At 52.9% G+C, this 13759-nt stretch overlaps 1 protein-coding gene and 1 long non-coding RNA gene across 7 annotated transcripts in view; one reads left to right on the top strand and one right to left on the bottom strand.

The window, feature by feature from the left end:
- RAB17 (RAB17, member RAS oncogene family) overlaps positions 1–13759 on the top strand; it is a 59284-nt gene that overhangs the window by 28931 nt on the left and 16594 nt on the right. For 4 of the 6 annotated variants that reach the window (XM_035306182.3, XM_035306180.3, XM_035306184.3 and 1 more), the window contains exon 1: positions 10268–10360. The exons of the other annotated variants lie outside the window; for them this stretch is intronic. The gene's annotated coding sequence lies outside the window, so the exon portion shown is untranslated. Of the gene's footprint in view, positions 1–10267; positions 10361–13759 lie in introns of those variants that run through there. 6 annotated transcript variants of the gene reach the window in all.
- LOC144576734 (uncharacterized) lies at positions 4920–9996 on the bottom strand. Its single transcript, XR_013519169.1, has 3 exons — positions 9571–9996; positions 7896–8060; positions 4920–5889 (listed from the first exon to the last, which is right to left on the bottom strand). It is a non-coding gene; the product is annotated as an uncharacterized LOC144576734 (long non-coding RNA).

Raw genomic sequence — 13759 nt, 5'->3', positions numbered from 1 at the left:
TCCCTTGGCATCTTCCCCTCAGCCAGGCTTCATTATGGCCCAAAAACCACGATGAGGCTGGAAATGGAGGCAGCACTTGCCTGTCCCTGCCCAATTTCTCCTGTCGAGGTATCTGTCCTTGCCCAAAGATGTGGATGTAATCTACGCTCTAGCTATCCCTTCCTGTACCGCCATGATCCTGAAAGTGGGGAAGGGGATACAGAAGACTGTCAGCCACAGTGCTGAGGGGGCACAGTGCAATCTGCCCTGGGTTTGCTGGGGGGAGAGGGAAGAGGGCAGACCCTTAGGTAACTGGGGCAGATAGGTTACATATGTTTAAGAACTGGGCCAGGCATTGTGGCTCAGGCCTGTAATCAGAGCACTTACGGAAACTGAGGCGGGCGGATCACCTGAGGTCCGGAGTTGAAGACCAGCCTAACCAACGTGGAGAAACCCCATCTGTACTAAAAATACAAAAAAGGCCAGGCACGGCGGCTCACACCTGTAATTCCAGCACTTTGGGAGACCGGGTGGGCGGATCAGGAGGTCAAGAGATTGAGACCATCCTGGTCAACATAGTGAAACCCCATCTCTACTAAAAATGCAAAAATTAGCGGGGCATGGTGGTGCACACTTGTAGTCCCAGCTACTCAGGAAGCTGAGGCAGAAGAATCACTTGACCCAGGAGGTGGAGGTTGCAGTGAGCTGAGATTGTGCCATTGCACTCCAGTCTGGATAACAAGAGGGAAACTCTGTCACAAAACAAAACAAAACAAAAAGCGAAACAATAACAAAAACCTATTGTCCCTTAGGCAGGGGCAGTGGAGCTTAGCAGCTGAAGGCTCTGTCTCTGCTTCCAGACAGGCTGGGTTCTAACTCCAGCTTAACCATTAATGGACTTTGAGACCTTGGGCCAATTACACAGCTTTTCTGGGCCTCGGTTTCCCCATTAGTAAAAGGAGTGTTGCTGTGAGTTTTGTTTCTTGAGACAGGGTCTCACTCTATTCCCAGGCTGGAGTGCAATGTTGCCATCTTGGCTCACTGCAACCTCCACCTCCTGGGTTCAAGCGATTCTCCTGCCTCAGCCTCATGAATAACTGGAATTACAGGCATGTGCCACCATGCCCGGCTTTTTAATATTTTTAGTAGAGACAGGGTTTCACATTTTGGCCAAGCTGCATTTCGAGCTGTGATCGTGCCACTGCACTTGTAGCCAGGGTGACAGAGTGGGACTCTGTCTCAACAAAAAAAATTAAAGCTTTTAAAAATGTGTACACCATATTATTTTCAAGCTTTTCAACACTCAGGTTCTTCCTTTTTCCCTCCCCAGACTCTGGTTCCTTCTGTCGTAAAATTACAGGAGTCGTTGCTGGGTGTGGTGGCTCATGCCTGTAGTCCCAGCTACTCAAGAGGATGACGTGGAAGGATCACTTGAACGGGGAAGCTGGAGGTTACAGTAAGCCAAAATCATGCCACTGCACTTCAGCCAGGGCAACAGAACAGGACTGTCTCAAAAAAAAAAACAAAAAAAAAACCCAAAAACCCAACCAATTGAACTATTATATATTCTACATCTATATTTAAGCTTGATTTTCTCAAAATGAATACTGCATAACCAATCAGCACCCGGACTGAGACAGAACATGGTAAGAGTCCTCCCAGCAAACAGAACACCCTGGCATGACAACAGCAAACAGTTCAATATTCTTGCCCTTAAAAATTTATCTTCTAGTTGGGAAAACTGCAATAAACCACTAAGTGTTATTTATGCAGAAAAATCAAGCCAGACTGTGGGGAAGGGGCTTCTTGGGTATGTCAGAGAAAAACTTATGGTGGGGGGGTGTCACATTTCAGCATGGACTTTGTGGGGGGATTGAATGGTGACTCACAAAAAGATGCGGCCAAGCTCTAACCTCTGGTACCTGAGAATGTGACCTTATTTGAGTAGAGTCTTTGCAGCTGTAATTGATGTAAAGATCTCAAAGGAGATTATCCTTGATGAACCAGGTGGGTCCTAAATCCTATGACTCAAGGAAGAAGCCATGTGAAGACGGAGGCAGAGAGGGGAGGGCGCGTCTGTAAGCCCGGGCACCAGAAGCTCACAGGGAAGCAGGGGGGGCTCCAGCCCTCCAAGGCCTTGATTTTGGACTTGTGCTCTCTGAACCTGTTCAAGGGTAAGTGTGCTTTCTTTTAAGCCACGGACTTGGTGGTTCTCTGTCCTGGCAGCCATAGAACACGGTTACGGACCTGAAGTGGGTGACAGGGAAGCACTTCCCAGGGACCTTCCCAGGGAGAAGGGACAGCAAGTGCTAACCAACGTGGAGAACACGACTTGCACGTCTCCAGGGATTTGAGAGTGGACAGAGAAGAATGAGGTCAGAGGTCAGAGGTGATGAGGGTGGGGAGGGGGGCAGGTTACAAGGACTTCCAGGCCATGCTGAAAACCTGAACTGCTGCTCTGAGTGAAATGGGAAATCCTAGATGGCGTTGCCAGAGGAGTGCATCTGACTAATTGTAAAGAGAATCATGCAGGCCTGGGGAGGCCGATCAGAGGCTCTGCAGCACCCAGGGGAGAGAGGACAGGAGAGTGGCCAAGGCAGAGGCTATGGAGGAGAGGAGAGGGAACCAAAAGGGGACAAGAGAGAAGGGAGAGGGGACCGAGGTGGGGACGATGGAGGAGGGAGAGGGGACCGAGGTGGGGACGATGGAGGAGGGAGAGGGGACAGAGGTGGGGACGATGGAGGAGGGAGAGGGGACCGAGGTGAGGAGGATGGAGGAGGGAGAGGGGACCGAGGTGGGGACGGTAGAGGAGGGGAGAGGGGACTAATGTGGGGACGATGGAGGAGGGAGAGGGGACCGAGGTGAGGAGGATGGAGGAGGGAGAGGGGACTGAGGTGAGGAGGATGGAGGTGGGAGGAGGGTACCAAGGTGGGGACAATGGAGGAGGGAGGAGGGGACAGAGGTGGGGACAATGGAGGAGGGAGAGGGGACAGAGGTGGGGACAGTGGGGGAGGGAGAGGGGATGGAGGTGGGAACAGTGAGGGAGGGGAGCAGGGACCAACATGGCAGCAGTGAGCAGTGGCTAGTCATGTGTGAATGTGGAGCTGAAAGAACTTCCTGTGGGTTAGAGGTGGGACGTGTGAAGTGGAGAGGACAGGTGGCCCTAGGATATTGGCCTGAGCACCTGGAAGATTCAAGTTGTCACTGAGGCAGCGCTGCAGGTGGAGCATGTTTGGGACATCAGGAGCGCGAGTGTGGAGTGTGCATCTGAGTTACCTCTTGTGGGAAGGAGTGGGTCTGGGCCTCTGGTGTTGGAGGGTGGCCTGGATGGAGGCCTGTGTCTGAGCATCGTCTGCAGGTCTGTGCTTTTCATCTGGGGATCTCCAAGCGGGGCAGGGAGCAAGAAGAAGGAAGAGGTGCAGGCCTGAGAGGTTCTGCAGGGGGGTGGAGGGGGACTGGGGCATCAGGACAGGCTGTTGGAAGCCTGTCAGGGTCCTGCTCCAGAGGGTGGCCAGCCAGGCTGCGTGGTGCTCATGGCTGTGCCAGTGGGGACTGAGGCTTTGGTAACATGGAGGCCACGGGTGCCTTTCCAGGAGCCTTCTGGGTGAAGTGAAGGAGGCCACAGCCCTGGGGGAGTAGATTCAAGAGAGACCCAGGAGAGAGGAAGTGTAGATGCAGGGCAGGGCCCCTCTGAAGGGCAAAATGGTGCTGGGGGTTCTCTCCCTCTCCCCTCCTATATTGTCCCCACCTCGGGGCCAGGAGTCATGCTTTTAAATGTAATTGCAAGAGAAGTTAGAGCACAGCTGTGTGCCCATGGGAACCCCTAATAGAAAGGACAGCATTGGTTGGGGGAATGTTAGAACAGCACCAGTCCTAGGGGGTGGGCGGCTGGGGGCTTCACAGCCCAGGGCAGGAATGGCAGAGCTCATCTGCCCCCTTTCTGGGAGAAGTGCCCAGGCCTCTCCGGAAAGATTTAAGGATTCCTGCCGAGAGACAGCAGCACGTGGAGCTGTGCACCTTCTTGGAGGCTGATCCAGTTCTGATCAGCTCCTCCCAGGCGCTCCTGTGGACCACAGGGTCCTATCCTTGTCCTCCTCCCTGTGGCCTTGAGTGGGTCTGGGCTTCAGACTCCTCACTCATAAAATAGGATGAAAATAATGGATCCCTGCTGTCACATTTGCAGGGCCTGGGACAGGAGTACAAATGGTGAGCCAGGCACCATGTGCGTAAATAAAGTCATAAAAGCCAGTGAATGCCGCATGGAATACAATACCCACCCCCTACCTTGCAGATACCTCTTCCTGCCAGCCTGGAAGCCAGGGTTGCACTTGGAACCCTGGGGCTCCTTGGCCAGGATGAGCTGTCCCAGCCCCAGCCAGCCTCATTCCCCGGCCTGTCTCGCGCTGGGAGGAGCTCAGGATAAGCGCGTGTGTGCCTGGCCGCACACCTGCCTCCAGCCATGCTTCCTATTGACAGCTGGCCTTTGCCGTGGGGCCTGGTGTGACTTGCTCTTGGGAAGCAGACCTGGAGTAGAGGCCCCTGCAGGCCTCAGAAGTGGGCTTGGGCTACTTGGGTGGGGAATTCTGAGCTCCCCAGGTCTGGTAGCATGATCTGGAAGTGGTGTCCATTGGCCTGGAGGACTGCTGACCCGGAAGCCGGGACACAGCCAGAGGATGGCCAGTATGGGGCCCTCTAGGGTGTGGTCACAGGCTGGGTCTCCATCGAAGGCTCACTGTGAGGATTGAATCATTTACTCTAAGCCAAGGACTTAGCTCAGTGCCTGGCACATACTAGGTGCTCAATAAAAGCAGTGTCTTTTTTTGTTGTTAAGATCTTGCTCTGTTGAGACTGGCTCACTGCAGCCTTAATCTCCCAGGCTCAAATGATCCTCCTGCCTCAGCCTCCTGGGACCACAGGCATGTGCCACCATACCCAGTTAATTTTTAAATTAAAAAAAATTTTTAATTCTTCTGCCTCAGCCTCCCTAGTAGCTGGGATTACAGGTGCCTGCCACCACACCTGGCTAATTTTTGTATTTTTAGTAGAGACAGGGTTTCACCATATTGACCAGGCTGGTCTCGAACTCCTGATGATGGGTGATCTGCCCGCTTCAGCCTCTCAAAGTGCTGGGATTACAGGTGTGAGCCACCACGCCTGGCCCATTTTTGTTGTTTCTAATCCTAGTCTCTACAGAATTAGGCAGGGCCTCACACAACCCAGCTTGGCTGCCTCTCCGCCCTCACCCCTCTCGAAGCTCACCCAGACCCTGTGCCCACTGACAGTGTCCCTGTCCCCGTGCCTTCCAGTACGTCTGACGCTGGCATTGTGCTTCTGGGGCCTGGGAGACCCACCCTCCTCTTGGCCGCCACGTGGGCTTCTCATGCCTGTGCCAGCATTTCATCCTGGGAGAGGTCCTCTGGATTATTCCCCTTCCTCTGGCCTTGTAGGTCAGGCTCTCAGGCTTGTAGGAACCTGGGCGGCAGCCTCTTGCTCTGCAGGCAACTGTCCCGTCCCCACCAGGCTCTGGACACCTGGGGGCGGGATCTGGGTTTATTCCCTTGGCTCCTTTCTGCCCTGCCCAGTCTGGCAGGCAGCCACATGCCAAACTGATTGTTGAGTGGAGGAATTTAACTTGGTGTTCAGAAATCTCTGCTGGAATTTTCCACTGAGATAAGCAAGGGTAAAAGGTTTGGAGGCAAGGCAGACACCACAGTTCCTGCTTATCTCAGAGGCCTTAGGAGATAAGGACGTTCTGGAAGAGCTGAACCTCAGATAATTATCACAGCTGAGTTCCATTTTCAAGCAAGGCTCTGTAAAGAAGGCCCGAGAAGGGGGGCACCACTTCCCCAGAAAGTCCCCGAGGGCCTCGGCCTAGGGTTCCCTGGCCAGAGTGGAGTCACCTGGCCACTTCTGCAAGAAAGAAGATACAGATGCATTAACAAGCTGAACCACAGGGGGGTCTCCTCGCAAGGAGCAAGGTGGGCACGCATCCTCGGCAGGCAGTTAGCAATGCCCACTGTGAACCCTGAGGGCGGCTTCAAAATCTCGGAAATATTTCTGTAGCAGCAGGCCTGGCTCCCCACGAAACCCCGGGGCAGTAAAGGTGGAAAGTTACAAAGGACCAACTTGGATAGAAAGGAACCCACATGGAATCCACGGACTCAGAAAAAGCCCGTCACTGTCGATATGTGAGCAGAAACATCAGTCGGCAGGAGGGTTCAGATTCTTCAGCCACTGGGTGGGTGGGCGCGCAGGCCGGATCCTCTCCGGGGGGCCTTCCAGCTCCACAGTTATGTAATTTTGTGTGTTTTGGAGGGAGAATGTGTGAGTGCCTGCATACGTGGCCTGTGTAAGTGGCATTGTGAATATTCTCCCGATTAATGCTAATACAGAAAAGTTGATGAAATGCCTAGAGAAAAATGTAAACATTGGTATAGCTGTATTAGGATAATAATTCCGTTTCTGTAAGTAAATTGCTTATGCTCCGTTTTGCCTAATTGCCACGACAAGCAATGATGATTGTGTGACACCACATCTACACAGCATTATGGATACTGTCTGGGCAGTGAGTCCTGACCCGCCTTCCATGGGGTTTGTGTCTGAGCTTGATGTCCCATGTCCCCTCGGAAATGTACCTTCTGATTTTCACAAGTGCGCCACAGGCTTCCTGCTCATGCCGATGGCTCTTGGTGCAGAGAGGGATTGACCACAGAAGCTGGAAGTGGAGGGAGGTTTGGAACCCTCTGGCCCAGCCCCCTCGCTTTGGAGGTGAGTAAACTGGTGTTGGGAGGATCTGGCAGGTTTCTCCCAGCTGACCTCTGCGGGAGGGGAGGCCATGAGCCCAACACCCTCCAGAGTTGCTGGGTTCTGGCCTTTCACTGCATCCTTGGGCCCTCAGGAGGAGAGTGTCAGGTTGCTTGAGATCAGCATGGGCCCCAGGCCCTGCCACACTGCCCGAGCAGGAGGCGGGCTCCGGCAGTGGGTCCCCTGCCACTCGCCAGCAGTTTGCCAGCCAGCGGCTAAGTCATCGGGGCTGGGAGGGCCTCCCTTATGTGAGCTTTGACTCAGGCACTATGGGCAACAGATCCTAGGATGGGCCCCGAGACCCCAAGTCCCTGGTGGACACGTCGCTCTCTTGAGTGTGGGTAGGGCTGTGACTATGACGGTGTCACTCCTGAGATCAGGTTATATTATATGGGAAAGGCAAAGGGATTTTGAAGATGGAATTAGGTCCTTCGTCAGTTGCCTGTGAGTTGAACAAAAGGAAGATTGTGCTGGGTGGACCTGCCCTAATCAGGCAAGCCCTTTGAAAGAGGGTCTAGAAGTCAGAGAGCATCTCTTGCTGGCCTTGAGAGAGCCAGCCGCCCAGCGTGAGGGGCCTCTGAGTGCTGAGAGCAGCTGCCCGCAGACGTCAGCAGGAACAGGGGACCTCGGCCTACTGAGGGAACTGAATTCTGCCAACAACCGTGTGGGCTCAGAAGAGGACCCTGAACTCTAGAAAGACCCTCACCTTGACTGCAGCCTGTGAGAACCTGAGCAGAAAACCCAGGGAGGCTGTGCTGTGACTCCTGACCACAGAAACTGTGAGGTCATAAATGCGTGTTATTCTAAGCCGCTGAGTCAGTGAGTGTGTGTCACACATCAGAAGATCACAGGCGTTGACCCTGCCCACCCAGAGATGCTAGAGGTGCGCTGCTGCTTTCACTGCAGGCCGCCACAACACAGGGCTCTTTTCTTGGAGCTGCAGATGCTCTCTGCCCTGTCCCTTGCCACAAATCAGACTTTATTCATGTTTTAGCTCATGTTAATGAACCAGACCTTCTCCACGAGCCTCCATCTAGTGGAAAACAGAGGAGGGGGCATCTTACATTTTAGCTCATCTGACCCTGTAGATACGTTGCCCTACAGTAACTCACCATCATCAGGTAAAATGCTGCTTCTCCTGGCCGCCACTGCCTTGCCCCTCTCTCACATGGACACTGGTGCCTGGGTTGGGAGCATGGCCGGTGACTTCGTGGCAGTGTGGGGAGGAATGTATGGTCCTTGGATCCATGAGAGGGCCTCATTCCCCGTGGTCTCTGCTGGAAACATGTGCCGGGATGTCAGCCTCTGAGGTACCACACCCTGCCTGCACCACCTCCTGAGACTGCCTATCTTGGTGGCTCCTTCTGCTGCCCCTGCCTGGCCCTCAGGGCCCCTCTGCAGCCTCACCAGTCACTTCTATGATCTTACACATGGGCATTGCTCAGGGGGTGGCTAGGGATGCTGCCTTCCACAGACGGCTCTGTGCTGTTTGGAGATTGGCCTGAGGTGTTCCAGGGGTCCCCTCTCCCCAGCTGGGACCCTCCCTCACCTGATGGATGGGCTGTTACAGAATCACAGTTATGCTAAAACTGCCTCTCCAGACAAGGCCTGCCTTTCAAACCTGTTGTCTGACTGTAGGCACACACCTCCCACTTTGGGTGTAAGAAGCTGGTTCTTAACCATTTTGTCTTTTTAATTTTTTTATTTTGAGACAGAGTTTCATTCTGCTGCCCAGGCAGGTGTGCAATGGCACAATCTCAGCTCACTGCAACCTCCGCCTCCCAGGTTCAAGCAATTCTCCTGCCTCAGCCTCCTGAATAGCTAGGATTACAGGTGCTTGCCACCACACCAGGCTAATTTTTTGTATTTTTAGCAGAGAGGGGAGCTTGCTATGTTGGCCACGCTGGTCTCGAACTCCTGACCTCAAGTGATCTGCCCAACTCAGCCTCCCAAAGTGCTGGGATTACAGGCCTGAGTCACCGCACTGGCCTCCTTTTGCATTCTTACTATAAAATTGGTATTTGTATCTTCCTCCCATTCTGTGCTCCCCCCAATCCTGCAGGAAGGTGGATTCTTCAAGGGAATTGGGGTGAAGAGAAGTGTGTTCATTCAGCCCTCCATCACATGGGTTACACCATTCCCATAGGCCGAGGCCCTTGGGGACTTTCTGGGGAAGTGGTGCCCCCCTTCTCCTCAGGGCTTCTTTACAGAGCTGTGTTTGAGAATCAAACTCAGCTGTGATAATTATCTGAGGTTTAGCTCTTCCAGAATGTCCCAGCGTGTCATCATTCCCAGCCCTTTCGTTACCAGCCTGGGGGCACAGGATAAGGATGTCATTCAAAAAGATAGAGATTCTCAAGTCTCCAGACTGCCGGGGGCTCAGCTGAGCATGCTGGCAGCATCCAGGGAGGTGGCCACGCCCCAGGGAAGTGGTTTCGTGGAGGAAGAATCCCAGGGGAGGTGTGGACACAGCAGAGCAACACTGCTCTGTGTTAGGACTGGCTAGTCCACCCTGCAGGGATGAGGGGCAGAGCCTCAGCAGAAGCCCAGGCCAGTGTCCCCGCTCCAGCGTAAGAGTCCCCTACTCCCACAGGGAGAGGAACCACTGTGATGGCAGAGCTTATTTCCCAGCAGCCCCATGGGATGGGACCCAAACCAGAAGTTAGGGTGAGTTTGGAGGACATCAAGTGAGCTGGCTGTGATGTTCACAGCAACAGATTTCCATCTCCTCGGCCTCAGGTCCAACCCTGCCACCCCAGTCCTGCTCAGAGATTGTGGAAAGCTTACCTCAAGAAGACTCTTCTTTACCACCAAGCCAGGAAATTTCAACACTGGAGTCTCCTGAAGAATTTGAGACCAGGAGGAAGTCCACCTGCTGCTCTCCTGTGCCCTGAGCCTCCCAGGTCCACGGAAGCCACGCCCACCGCACGCCCAGGTAGCATCCAGCCCAGGGTCTGACCCTGGACTGGCCCACACTGGGTCCAGTGCAGGGTTCAGCCAGGGTTGGCTTCAGTTGACAGGGGGAGGAATTCATTTGACCGAAATACTCTCTTCTCTTCTGGGCTGTTGGTTTTTCAAGTGCAACAAAGATTCAATACAGCTCTAAGGAAGGAGCCAAGAGAAACATTCCATGCCCAAGTGAGACCCCGGAAGTGACACCCCGGAACACAGCTGAGAAACGGGCTCCAGCTGGGTGCCAGCAAGCTCAGGACTGGAATGTGACTTCCGGCAGTGTGCAGGTGCTCCTGGGTCACCTGCTTTGTGGTCCAGCCTCCCGCCCTGCCCCAGGTAACCACATGATCACCGTGGACTTCGCCTTGAAACCTTTTTGGAGGAAAATAAGCCTGACCTTGGGGCTGGCGGCCAGTGGGCACTGCCCTGGTCCAAGGCTGCTGCTCTTGACCTCTGCTCTGCGGCTGTTTTCCATTGGAGCAGAGGCTCCTCCTGTCCCGCCCGTGGAGGAAAGCAAACCTCCCCCTGGGCCAGAGCGAGGAGAAAGGGAAGACAGGAGGCAACTCTGTGGACTGGTGATGACAGGCTCTTCAGCTCCCTGCAAGTGACCGAGCCTGGGGAACAGGTGAGCCATTGTTTAAACCTCTGTGCACTGTGCAGTGTCTGTGTGAGCACGTGCCCGTGTCTGCCTCTGTGTGTGTGAGTCAGCCTCTGTGTGTGTGTGTCTGCCTCTGTGTGTGTGTCAGCCTGTGTGTGTGTGTGTCAGCCTCTGTGTGTGTGTCTGCCTCTGTGTGTGTGTCTGCCTCTGTGTGTGTTGGCCTCTGTGTGTGTGTGTGTCAGCCTCTGTGTGTGTGTGTGTCTGCCTCTGTGTGTGTGTGTCAGCCTCTGTGTGTGTGTCTGCCGGCCTCTGTGTGTGTGTGTCAGCCTCTGTGTGTGTGTCTGCCTCTGTGTGTGTGTCAGCCTCTGTGTGTGTGTGTCAGCCTCTGTGTGTGTGTGTCTGCCTCTGTGTGTGTTGGCCTCTGTGTGTGTCGGCCTCTGTGTGTGTGTGTCTGCCTCTGTGTGTGTGTGTGTCTGCCTCTGTGTGTGTGTCAGCCTCTGTGTGTGTGTGTGTCTGCCTCTGTGTGTGTGTCAGCCTCTGTGTGTGTGTGTGTCAGCCTCTGTGTGTGTCTGCCTCTGTGTGTGTTGGCCTCTGTGTGTGTGTGTGTCAGCCTCTGTGTGTGTGTGTGTCAGCCTCTGTGTGTGTGTGTCAGCCTCTGTGTGTGTGTCTGCCTCTGTGTGTGTGTCAGCCTCTGTGTGTGTGTGTCAGCCTCTGTGTGTGTGTCTGCCTCTGTGTGTGTTGGCCTCTGTGTGTGTGTGTGTGTGTCAGCCTCTGTGTGTGTGTGTCTGCCTCTGTGTGTGTGTGTCTGCCTCTGTGTGTGTGTCAGCCTCTGTGTGTGTGTGTCAGCCTGTGTGTGTGTCAGCCTCTGTGTGTGTGTGTGTCTGCCTCTGTGTGTGTGTGTCAGCCTCTGTGTGTGTGTGTCTGCCTCTGTGTGTGTGTCAGCCTCTGTGTGTGTGTGTGTCTGCCTCTGTGTGTTGGCCTCTGTGTATGTGTGTCTGCCTCTGTGTGTGTGTGTCTGCCTCTGTGTGTGTGTCTGCCTCTGTGTGTGTTGGCCTCTGTGTGTGTGTGTGTCAGCCTCTGTGTGTGTGTGTCAGCCTCTGTGTGTGTGTCTGCCTCTGTGTGTGTGTGTCTGCCTCTGTGTGTGTGTGTCAGCCTCTGTGTGTGTGTGTCTGCCTCTGTGTGTGTGTCAGCCTCTGTGTGTGTGTGTGTCTGCCTCTGTGTGTTGGCCTCTGTGTGTGTGTGTGTCAGCCTCTGTGTGTGTGTGTCAGCCTCTGTGTGTGTGTCTGCCTCTGTGTGTGTTGGCCTCTGTGTGTGTGTGTGTCAACCTCTGTGTGTGTGTGTCAGCCTCTGTGTGTGTGTCTGCCTCTGTGTGTGTGTCTGCCTCTGTGTGTGTGTCAGCCTCTGTGTGTGTGTGTGTCTGCCTCTGTGTGTGTGTGTCAGCCTGTGTGTGTGTCTGCCTCTGTGTGTGTTGGCCTCTGTGTGTGTGTGTGTCTGCCTCTGTGTGTGTGTGTCTGCCTCTGTGTGTGTGTGTGTGTTGGCCTCTGTGTGTGTGTGTGTCAGCCTCTGTGTGTGTGTGTCAGCCTCTGTGTGTGTGTCTGCCTCTGTGTGTGTGTCAGCCTCTGTGTGTGTGTGTGTCTGCCTCTGTGTGTGTGTGTCAGCCTCTGTGTGTGTGTCTGCCTCTGTGTGTGTGTGTGTGTTGGCCTCTGTGTGTGTGTTGGCCTCTGTGTGTGTGTGTCAGCCTCTGTGTGTGTGTGTCAGCCTCTGTGTGTGTGTCTGCCTCTGTGTGTGTGTGTGTTGGCCTCTGTGTGTGTGTTGGCTTCTGTGTGTGTGTGTCTGCCTCTGTGTGTGTGTGTTGGCCTCTCTGTATGTGTGCTCACTTGTTTGTATTTGTGTGTGTCTGTATTTGTTTGTGTCTGTGCGTGTGCCTGTGTGTGCATAATTCAAAGGACAAAGCTGGGGTGGAGACTTCCTTGTTCGGATTTCCGATGGCTCACTAGGTCAGATTCCCGGAAGGAGATTCCTATTTGAATTTTTCTTTGGGAAAATTCCAATTTTAAGGTCTTGAAAAAAAAATATTTCTGTTAATAAGAACTCTTCAAGGAATCCATTTCAAATGACATCAAAATTCCCAATTTAATACCCAGTGATATCTAGGTAGCTTGTCAGATTTTCTTGTAAGCTCCTCTTTACAATCTACATTTTGTTTTCTCTGTATCAAACGGCTGCGCTCTGAATGCAGTGTGCTGGGGTTCTTCTCGTAATGTCGCTGTTCTTCACAGGCCCAGGCAAGCGTGACACAGGGACACATTTGGTAATAGACTCATCAACCAGACCCTTCCCCGGAGTGCCCCCTTTCTCACAAAAAAGACTAATTTCGGGTTTACTCTCCTTGCTTCCCCGCTTTGTGGAAGGGAGGTGTCAGAGATGAAAAGGCCCCAAGTTAAGATGCTGGAGAAGCTCCAATCTTAAATATGCTGTTCCTGAAAACATCTTTCCTTCAGAAGGACTATAATGACCCTACCTTGATTAAATTCCGGAGGCGGGGTCAGGTGCCACACTTCAAATTCTCTGTTTGGACAGAGGCCTCCAACCTTTCATTATTGAAAGCTTACAACACTGCATCACACAAAAAGTTATATAAGGAAATGTTTACTGCAACCTTATTACAGAGAAAAAATTAAAACCAAGTGAAAATCCAGTACTAGGAAAATGGCGCAGCAAGTTGAGATGGCTGAGGAAACGTTGTGTGTCCACTGAACACGATTTTGAAGCAATGTGGGCGACTGTCTTTGGTATTATATTTAAGTATTTTCAAAACATAGGATATAATTTTATGTTAAAACGATGGGTTTTGGTTTGTTTTTAGGAGTCATAGAAAAAAACTAAAAGTCGGTAAAATACCAATTGTGGCTGTACTAAGGGGTGGAGTTATGGGGAGTCTTTTTTTTATATTGACATTTGTATGTTTGTAGTAAAATAACTACTTTTTTTTTTTGAGATGGAGTCTCACTCTGTCGCCCAGGCTGGAGTACAGTGGTGGGATCTCGGCTCACTGCAACCTCCACCTCCCAGGTTTAAGCAATTCTCCGGCCTCAGCCTCCTGAGTAGCTGGGCCTACAGGTGCCTGCCACCACATCCAGCTAATTTTTGTGTATTTAGAAGACACAGGGTTTTACCGTGTTGGACCGGCTGGTCTCGAACTCTTGACCTCAAGTGATCCACCCGCCTCGGCCTCTCAAAGTTCTGGGATTACAGGTGTGAACCACTGCATCCGGCCTGAAAATAAAAGTTTTTAAAACAAAGAGACATATCATTGTCAAAGGAATGAGATACTGGCATCCCAGTGGTCACAGTGCATTCCTTCAGAGTCCACCTGTTTCAGTGAATTCCGACATGTTTTGGGTCACAGATTTTTTTCTGACTTAG

The sequence above is a fragment of the Callithrix jacchus genome, chromosome 6 (assembly GCF_049354715.1).
Source record: "Callithrix jacchus isolate 240 chromosome 6, calJac240_pri, whole genome shotgun sequence".
Classification (NCBI taxonomy): domain Eukaryota; kingdom Metazoa; phylum Chordata; class Mammalia; order Primates; family Cebidae; genus Callithrix; species Callithrix jacchus.
Note: the sequence above shows the minus strand (reverse complement) of the source record. Positions and strands in the feature narration are given on the sequence as shown.